Source organism: Corvus brachyrhynchos, unplaced genomic scaffold, assembly GCF_000691975.1.
Source record: "Corvus brachyrhynchos isolate BGI_N302 unplaced genomic scaffold, ASM69197v1 scaffold416, whole genome shotgun sequence".
Lineage (NCBI taxonomy): Eukaryota > Metazoa > Chordata > Aves > Passeriformes > Corvidae > Corvus > Corvus brachyrhynchos.
Window position 1 is genome coordinate 2,141,601 of NW_008238439.1, and position 9,518 is coordinate 2,151,118.

Sequence of the window (9,518 nt, forward strand, 5' to 3'; positions counted from 1 at the left end):
GAATTAAAAGAAAATCCACAAAATAGCTTAAATCATCATACCAAAATACCAGTTTTAAGTTATAGATGTTTACCCCTGTTGAGATGCATTTCCTTCAGGATCTCTGCATAGCTACCTTTCCAGTTTTGTCATATTTGGGTGCCTCATTCCCAGCCTCTGCCTGAAAACCTTTTCCTTGAAACCAGTGGTGTTTTTACGCTCCTGGTAGGGAGGCACTGGAACTGGAATGCAGGCACAGCCTAAAAACTGTGAAACAAAGTGCAGAGGATGCTGCAGACAGTCTACTACAGATACTGGTTTGGGAATTAGGAGAGTCAGTGTGCCATATCCCAACATGGTAGGATTGAAGTTAGGCTGCCACCACCCATCAGCCCAGCCCTCTGTCACCAGTTGTGCCACAAAAAGCTGTTACTAGAGGCCACAGCTGATGCAGAAGAAACAGGTTAGCAATGGGAAAGACATTGGGAGAAATGAAAACTTGGCTTTTTCCCTTCATCTCATATGCATCTGGTGTAATGATTACTGAGACTGTTTGGACAAAGAAACCTCATTCCACTCAGAGGTTCAGAAGTGCTTGTGCTGTAGACAACAGCAATAAACAACCTTTTGTAAAGAAAAATGGAGGATTTTCTAAAAGGCAGGCCATACAAAGCCCACTGAAATTCAGTGGGAGATGGATAACAAAGCTGTCTATTCTTCGAAATTCTCCTCTGGCAGAAAAATTTTGTCTGGATTTTTAGCATGTAAACAAACATATCTATTCCTCCACCTTTGTTTCTGTAGTGCTGTCCATTTCCAAATCATTAAGAAGTGTATGCATATTGTCACGCTAAGCAGTATCATGGCTTCCTAAACAATTCACCAAAAGCCACTACACATCTTGAATTTAAAAAGCCAATTTTCAGTAAGAAAAAAAAGAAAAAAATATTAACAAGTAAATCACTAGGAAAAACACATGACTAAGCCCCTAAATGCATCTCCTATCATCATTCTGTTCACAAAGAAATGCATTACCTGTTACTACTTCTGCTGTGAGATAATATAATGAACACAACAAATCATGTGCAGGCTGTGCTCAAGAGTTCATTTCAAAACTACTGCAAGAAGCTGGTGTTTGGCTACAGCTTTATTTCACTTGTAGAAAATAAAGAAGCCTCAAGAAACAGATGAGAATGCAAGTCTTCAATAAACATCTTAGTATGGGAAAACTGAAATTTAGTTTACTGTGTGGTTTGGTTTGGGTGTCATTTTGGTTTTGTTTTTACTTTACTACATGATCAGATTTCAAAAATTGAGAACCTCTTTTCCATCAGAACAACCATGCTGGCTTCAAGGTGGGGAGCCTTTCAAGAGAGTTCTTTGCAATCCTTATCTCTTGATGGGAGCAGAGCTGCATTAGTGTCCAAAGGGAAGACTTGCTATTCAGGAAATTTTCCATTTGAATTTCAGCTCAGAGAAGAGAGTACAATACCAAATAAGGAAGAGAGGCTGACACTTCATTTGAGACAGTGCCAAAATCAAGGTAAAGGAATTTAGATGGGAAAGGAAATACGAGGTCTGGCCTTCAAGACAGGTTTGCCTTTGTATGCATATCTTGCCCACTATATGTGATAGGACACTGGTCTTGGCAGAGCCATGGACCACTATTTTTAAAAAATGAAAGAGAGAGAGCATCTGTGTGCATTGTTGTTTTGCCCAAAGGCTTGTTTTGACAGGTTCTTTTAGTCATATCCTGTTCAGGTTACTCTCAGGAGCCATCTCTTTGAAATATGGTGATACCTTCCGTGGAGAAATTAAGCAAAAGGATCACCAACATCATGAAGGGCATCATGAGACAAAAATAGTCTCAGTGGGAAATATATCAATTCTGTCTTCTTATGGAAGTGCATAATGTAGAACAGTCCTAATAACTTTTGGTTATTAAAGGATCACAGCAATGCATTGCACATACTGAATAGCTGTTTGTATAACCAGAAAACACAAAAAGGAAAAGAAATTAAAAAAAAAAAAAAAAAGGAAACAACCAGAAAAATGGAAAAGGAAAAGAAAAGCCTGCACTGTTCTATTTCATATGTAACAATCATGGATCTTATAAAATCATTGTATCTTTGTATGGACTCCTCTGTGTGATCACTGCCAAAATGTGGGACTAAGTACGTCCTTATATTAAACTGATACAGGCTGAACACTGAAAAAAGGATTTTTTTTTTTTTTTAATAAGGAACAGATGGTCACCTTATTCAAGCAGCTGTTGTGGGGGGAAAAATTATTCACCATCAGGCATCAAAGGCTAAAAATGGTCAAATTCAGATGCACACCCTCCTGCTAAGTAGTGGTACCAGCATCCAGCCACTAACTGAGACAAGACAGGAGAAGTGAGGTGAGAAGGTTCCTCCTGGTCAGCTGTCCCTGCTGCTCTCAGTGGGATATGAGCCATACTTTCAAATCCAAGCTGGTGCTGAGCAAATCCTCCAACTATGCCTCAAGGTGGTTTTTTGATGTACAAGTTTAATGCTAACAAGTGGAATTGCCAAAAAAGTAAAGAAATAAACAACATGCAGCCTGCAAAAATTAAAATCTATTTATTTCAGGAGATTTAATTCCAGCACTAGGTGGCATTGCTCTAAATCTTTCAGTGCCTCTCTCCTGAGCTCTTTTCTGCATGGGTAATAATCTAATGGCTGCTGAAATACACAGGCTTCACTGAAGTGGTGCCAACCATGCTGCTCAAAATGTGCGCAATGTGTCAGGCAATCTATAGAATAAGAGATTTTGTTCTGACTGTGATCTCAACTCTTCTGTTTGCTACTGTAAAAATAAACACAGTCAATAACCAGATGTTCAGTTTCTCCAACTGAAAGCCTCAGCCTACCTCAAAGCTTCTATAAAACAACCCTAGCACCCTCCCCTTCACAGTCACTCTCAAAAATCTTCCTGCCAGGGACAACACAGTGGGTTGTAGCTCATCTTCATGTGTAACATGACAGCTGTAAGGCCAGGGCTTTTTATCAGTTCACCGCATTACTGGGTTGACTTATTGGTCTATGGAATTTGAAAAGTATTTTTTAAAGTTGTCTTCCTTTTCTTTTACTAGAACTATTGAATTGTATGTGAAAGCCATTAATGAAAAGTCTAGCAGTATAAGAGGAGTAAAAAGCATGAATATTTGCATTATCTCTAAGCATGAACATTTGCATTATCTCTAAATGTGAATAAAGTTTTCAAGAGCATGGAACTTATACAAGCCCTCAAACCTTCACTTTCAAACACCCTTAGCAAAATGTGTCCCTAATTCAATTTTGAAAACTACTGAAATCTCGTTCTGACTGCACCAACCAAATCTTAGGTACTGTGTCTGAGGCTTATGACCCTATGTACAGTGGTACTATATCCCAAGGAGGGTTTAAAGCCTCAAGGAGATAAAGTTTAACCAAGTCCAGAAAGGTAATGCTGAAATCCCCTAGCCTGTAATCACCTAAAGCATGGACTGGGTCAAAAGACTGTCTATGCACTTCATATTCTGGAGTTACTGAATATAAAGTAATAAAGCAGAGTCTTGGAAAAGTGACTAGAGCCTAGAATTCCTCACGCCTCAGCTGAAGACCTCAGGCACCAGATAAATCATGACTCGTCCACTTTAACCTTTTCAAAAGGACAAATGAGGACAATTCAGCCCCTCACACAAGAAAGTCCTGCATGTTTTCTACCTTAACTGCCTCATCTTCAGTTCTACTGCTAGATTTTCTCTTCCTTTCCAAGACAAACCCTTTAATAAAATGTACTCTGAGGCCTGGGTGACACTGTCTGCTTTACTGATTTGACAGGATGATTTGTATTTGCCTCTGTTTCAACAAATCAACTCCATTAAATCAGCAGCAATGACTCTTCCCATTTTCCTGAGCTATACCAAGTCAGAACAGCACTGTGACCAGTGATGCTTCTGTTCAACAGATTTTATCCTAGGAATTAGGTGATTTGTAACACTCAACATCCCTAAGTTTTAAGAGAAATACATTCCATCTTCTTTCAAACCATTTCAAAGACAGAGTGCTGTTCAGTAGAGGAAAACAAGACAGTCAAACAAAAAGTAGCTATTTTCACTTTCGATATTCCATGGAAATAATTTCTGAAAGTGAAAGAATTGATATAAAACAACCTTTATCTCCTTTACATTCTTCCCTATGTGTCCTCTCACTCCAACAAGCACGCACACAAGCATCTCCAGCTCCGAGGAGCAAGACACAGCCTCACAGAAGGGGGTCAAGGAGTCGCTCCCCACTGTCTGATCCCATACAGCCTGAGCTTCATTCACAGGTTCTCCAATAATTGCCTCAAGTCTTTGTAACTGAGCAGGTGGAACTGTTCAAACAGACTGGTAACACTCATCTTTCCAAAGCACTTGAGCTCTAGGGATAAAAACATCTCAGCTCTAATGGTAATTATTGTTTATTCTACAAAGGCCTTGAATACATACTGGGATTAAAAAAAGGAATAAACGTTTCAGCTCTTTAACGGAATCAGTTTAGAAACATTTTAGATAAAAATCAGTGAACTTCCCTTATTCTGGCTTCCATGAAAATGTATGTAAATCAGTTTTTGAACCCTTTAGAAGGAGCAGGAAGAACTGTGTGCTGTGCTCTCAGCTCAAGGTGCATGGCACAATGCCGGTATGCTCCTTGCCTGAGAGACACCACTGATGTCCTGATACAACAATCCTCCTTCTCTCCCTTCTTTACTGAAACAAACTCCTTGATAGCTACAGTTGGGAAACATCCCCTCCTTCATGAATGGTGTAGGGTTTGTGCCGGTTTGTACAAATTTGGAGGAAAATATCCTCTGATAGAAGGCAGGTTACAACCACCCCTCCCCCACCAGGTTTGGGAAAAAAAATTTTCCTCAAAGGAAAGTGAAAGAGATAAAAACTATTTATTTAACAAACACATGGGAAAAGGATAATACCGCTAAATAATAAAACCTCTCACTGTGGAGAGAAAACCTGGGAAAATTTCAGAGTCCTTCTGTAGGTAGCTTCTCCCCTCCTCCTTGGAGATGGGACGGGGTGGGACCTCCTCCAGGGCCTTGATGGCAAAAGTCCTCCTGATGTGTTCTGATGTTGAAACAGTCCAGAAAAGAAGAAGGGAAAAATCAAAGTCCCAGGAAAACAAAGTTCAACTCTCCGGAGGGAAAAAAAACCAGAAAAACTGGCTGAAAAAAGCAAGCAGGGTGCCCCTCTGCTCTCTCGCTCCGCTGCCGCAGCTGAACACAGAGAGCCGTCTCTATCTCTGTGTGTCCTTGAAACACTGCTTTGAAAGTTCTGCTCAGTTTTTTTTCTTCCCCCTCCCAGGCTCAGTTTAAAGGCACAGAAAGGCACAAATTAATTTCTGGGCATAGGGCGGCAATAGGGAATACACATCATAAAGTCACCCCAAGACAGATTTTATTTGTTTAGGGATTTTTTTTTGTTGTTTTTTTGCTTCTGACTTCCACCCAATCACATAAATGGCAGCCACTGGTTAACATCTCATTTCCACTCCTGCTACCTTGCAAGTACCATTTCTTCCTGAAGTAGCCCAGTGCAGATGGACCAGTATCATTCATTTGTTCATACTTTGAAAATCACACATTGAATCACTGTGATTAAGCGGTGACTGTCACAGCTTGGCACTGCTGTATAGACATGGGTTAAGTGTACCCATTATACCATTAGAGGACAATTAAGCAGTCTGTTAATAATCTTTAAACGGAACGTGATTGCTAGTAATATATTAGTCATTTTAATAAAAGTACCCACATATCCATGATAAATAATGGTCCTAACAAAAGGATTTAAAAAAGAAAACCTATGTGGTGATTGCATGCCCTCAAAGGGAAGTGGTTAAACACATGAATTCAGAGACTGAATTCCCTCAATTCCAGTGTGAAATTCACCTACAAAATGGGGACATATATATAAATTAGGGAGATCTAATTTAATCAGGCACCCAGTATTGAAACACTTGCATTCAATTTTATGAGGAAACATGAAGCGCCACACTGGTTCTCTCTAGAAGAAACTGACTGGAGTCTACAAGGATTTTAATTTTTCGGCAGAGAAACAGTCTTTTCCTTCTCAAGAACAGAGTATTCTCATTTATCCTTGGCTTCTCCAGCTGCCTATTTAAGGTCTGGCATTTCTCTTCTGAGGAAGCGATTCTGTTCATTTCTGCAACATCCCTCATGAGAGTCTCAACAGGGCTGAGCACTGAAAGGAAAGGTCGCCAGCAAATCAAAGCAGGAGTGGGTTGTGAGCTGGCACTCACAACAGCAGGAGAAGGATGTCTTTGTGGTTACAGGCACATGGCTTATTGCAGCTTTCTTGACCTCCACAGATTTGGCTAAGATGTTAGATCTGAATTTCTTTTTATTGAATATACACAGTGAAGTCAAGCAAATGCTAGGAGGGAGAATGACTTCTGGAAAAAAGGCATAAAAATCATAGGAACTACTCACATGTGTCTAAAGGAAATTATATCTTAAAATCAGTGTTTGTTGCAAGGTTAAAGAGCATCTGAAATTGAAGTATTTATTAGCTATTTTTCTTCTGATAGTCATTGATAATTGTTAGTACCTAACACTTCTGACAAAAGCAGGCTTTCTCTGTAGTCAAGAATGTAATGGGTTGCACTGGGAATATTTGAAATAATGTATATAATTCTGGTCACTCAGATTCAAGAAAGATTGTGATTGCTGCAGGTATTTAAAAAAAACAATGAAGGCAGTCACGGGAACCAAGAGGCAGCCCAAACATTGCAAAGTCCAGCTGTGGTTTTTCAATCAACCAAAACAGAAGAGAAGGGATAAGGCTGCTCTGAAAAACACAGAATCACACATGTAAGGGAAAGCATTGACAAAGAAGGGGCATTTAAGACTAGGCACATTATTTTTTTAAAAACATATCCCTCTGGCAGGATAACACCTGTACCTTTTGTACTTAACTTTACCAGTTCTGACTACATTAAACCAAGGACAACTGAAGGCAAAAATCCAAAAATATATGGCAAGAATATCTTGACCTGACCTTCTCTACAAAACAGTACAGGAGACCTTGATCCAAACATGACAGCTCAGGTTGTAGTTGTACCTTGAGGGCCTCCTTGGGAAAAGATGGAGGTCTCAGAGCCTCCTTAAGGAAGAAACTGAGTTGCAGCTCCCCTTCTGAACTGCCTAGGATCAGTCAGGATCCATTGTGCTGGTCCTCTCCTTTCTCAGAGCCCAGGGGTGTCTGGAAGATAGAATGGTTTTAAGGGCTCAAGAAACTTCAGCCCTGCTCCTGTTTGGATGTGGCAAGGGTAATTACACCCTACCAGCTGGGCCATGGATGCTGCCAGGAAAATGTAGGGATGGAATTAATTAAGAAAAAGTGGCAAAGGTGCCTGAAGAAAGAATGTATGAGTCTGAGGAAAAGGAAAAGCGAGGAGAGAAGGCAATGGGAATGCAGAAGAGAATGAAAGAGTTGAAGTGAAAGATTGATAAACCAATGAAAATTTAGAAAAGATTTTGGAAAGAGACACATAGAGAAGAGATGGGGCCAAAATATGTGCAAAGCCCATGCGAGAAAGCCACTGTGAGAAACTGCTATGGGAGACTAAAAAACTGAGCAAACGTGAACACAATGCATATTTCTGTCTGTTGCAGTGGGGATACTGCAACATACATATATCAAACCAGGAGTCCCGTGGAAAGGAAATATATATGGACAGACAGATTCTTGATAGCTGTTTCAGAGAGATGTTTATTTCTCCAGCCGCATGGCTGGAGCTCTGCCGAGGAACTGTTCCAGTCACGGGACCAAGGGTCCTTCTGCCCGCGCAGGGAACACAAACCAACCAATGGGAACGAGGCTGAGCAGGGGCAGGGAAACCCCGTGTCTGTGCCCTCAGGGCCCCTCTCCCAGGGCTACACAGTGGGGAGAGGAGACCCCAACACCTGTCATGCCAAACAAGAAGCCTCCTGTTTGCCTCCTTCCACACATTTTCCCTGCAACAGTTTCCATTTCTGGTACAGCTGCCCAGTGTTCATCTCCATATGTATTGGTTCTAGTATTTGACATAGTAGCTTGCAAAGCACCTAACACCAGCTCTAAATAATCAGCTAATGCAGTCTCTGTACATTTGTAAGGGCTGGAATGCAGCACCTTTTCAGCACAGCATCATCACAGTATGCCCTTAAGACTCTTCAAACAAATCCAACTGGTGAACAGTTATTAACTTATCATACAGTTCCCTGGAGCCACTGTAAGGTTCAATCTGCCTACTAGATTCACCACACAAATTCCTGAGAGGTCAGTTGAATTACATTTAGTCTTTGCTGGAATATAAAAATGTTGAGGTGTGAGATGCCTCAATCCCTTAAAATAAAACTAAATTACTTCATTCCCGGAAAAGGAAAGGTGCTGCTTCAGCTCCGTCAGACAACACAACTTCTGCTGAAGTCAACAGAAATGTCACTGATGCAAAGGAGGCAGAACAGATTGCAATTCTGCACTGTTTTTATTTGGTAGTAGTCATCTCAGACATGCAGACTGTGCCCCAGAGTGTGTTTGCACACAGCTCTGCTGGTTCTCCAGCAGGACTGCTTATGTGAACACAATTTGGCACTAGCTGACTTAGGTATAAAGCTGCAAATTTACTACTCCTAAGCTTTCATCACTTGTTTGCTTCTGGCTTCCAAAAATTGCCAAAAACCAGAAACTATACCTTCTTTTGTGAAATGACAGAAAAGTGGTAGTCCTCCCAGCTGCAGAGCTGTAAAAAGATGATCGCTGTTAGACGTATTTTTCTGACTGTATTTTTACAGGAGGAAATCTGTGCAAGTATGTACAATTCAAGGTCACTTCCTTGAAGATGTTAGTTGAAAACAGGTTGGTTTAGGTTTTTTTAAGCACACAAAAATCCTCAGGAGAACAAAGCTTCTTTTATTAGAGAAGCTGTCCCTATCTTAAAAAAACTTCTTAAGAGTCCATTCAGGCCAAATCATTCCTGGGATATCTGCAACCACCCATTTGCACACACTATGACTGTCTTCTAGCAGTCATCCATCTCTCATGCTATTCCTTGGCTAAGGGAACACCACTCAAACTCAGGTGTCTCTTCCTCGTAAACCTTTAATCTAGTGCAGCTTTAGTCTCTAATCTGTTAATACTCAGGATTACAGGGATCCCCAAGCCCCAACTACGTCTGCCTGATACACGCTCTGCTGCTTGTATTTGTAGGGCTACTAGAACATGTTTCAGAAACAGCTGTCTGAAACAAAGAAAGAGAGCATTGAGGCATATCTGAAGATGCTTGGCACAGTATTCCTTGGCTCTTCCTTGGGCTGAGATAGTATCAGTGACTTCTTTATCCAAGGACAATAATGAAAGGAGAGTAAAGATTTTTGAAATTTGGCTTGCTATTTTTGCAACAGAACTAACAGAATGACAAACAAAATTCATATATGTACCTTATAAAAACAACATAAAATTTCTAAAAGCTTTAAAA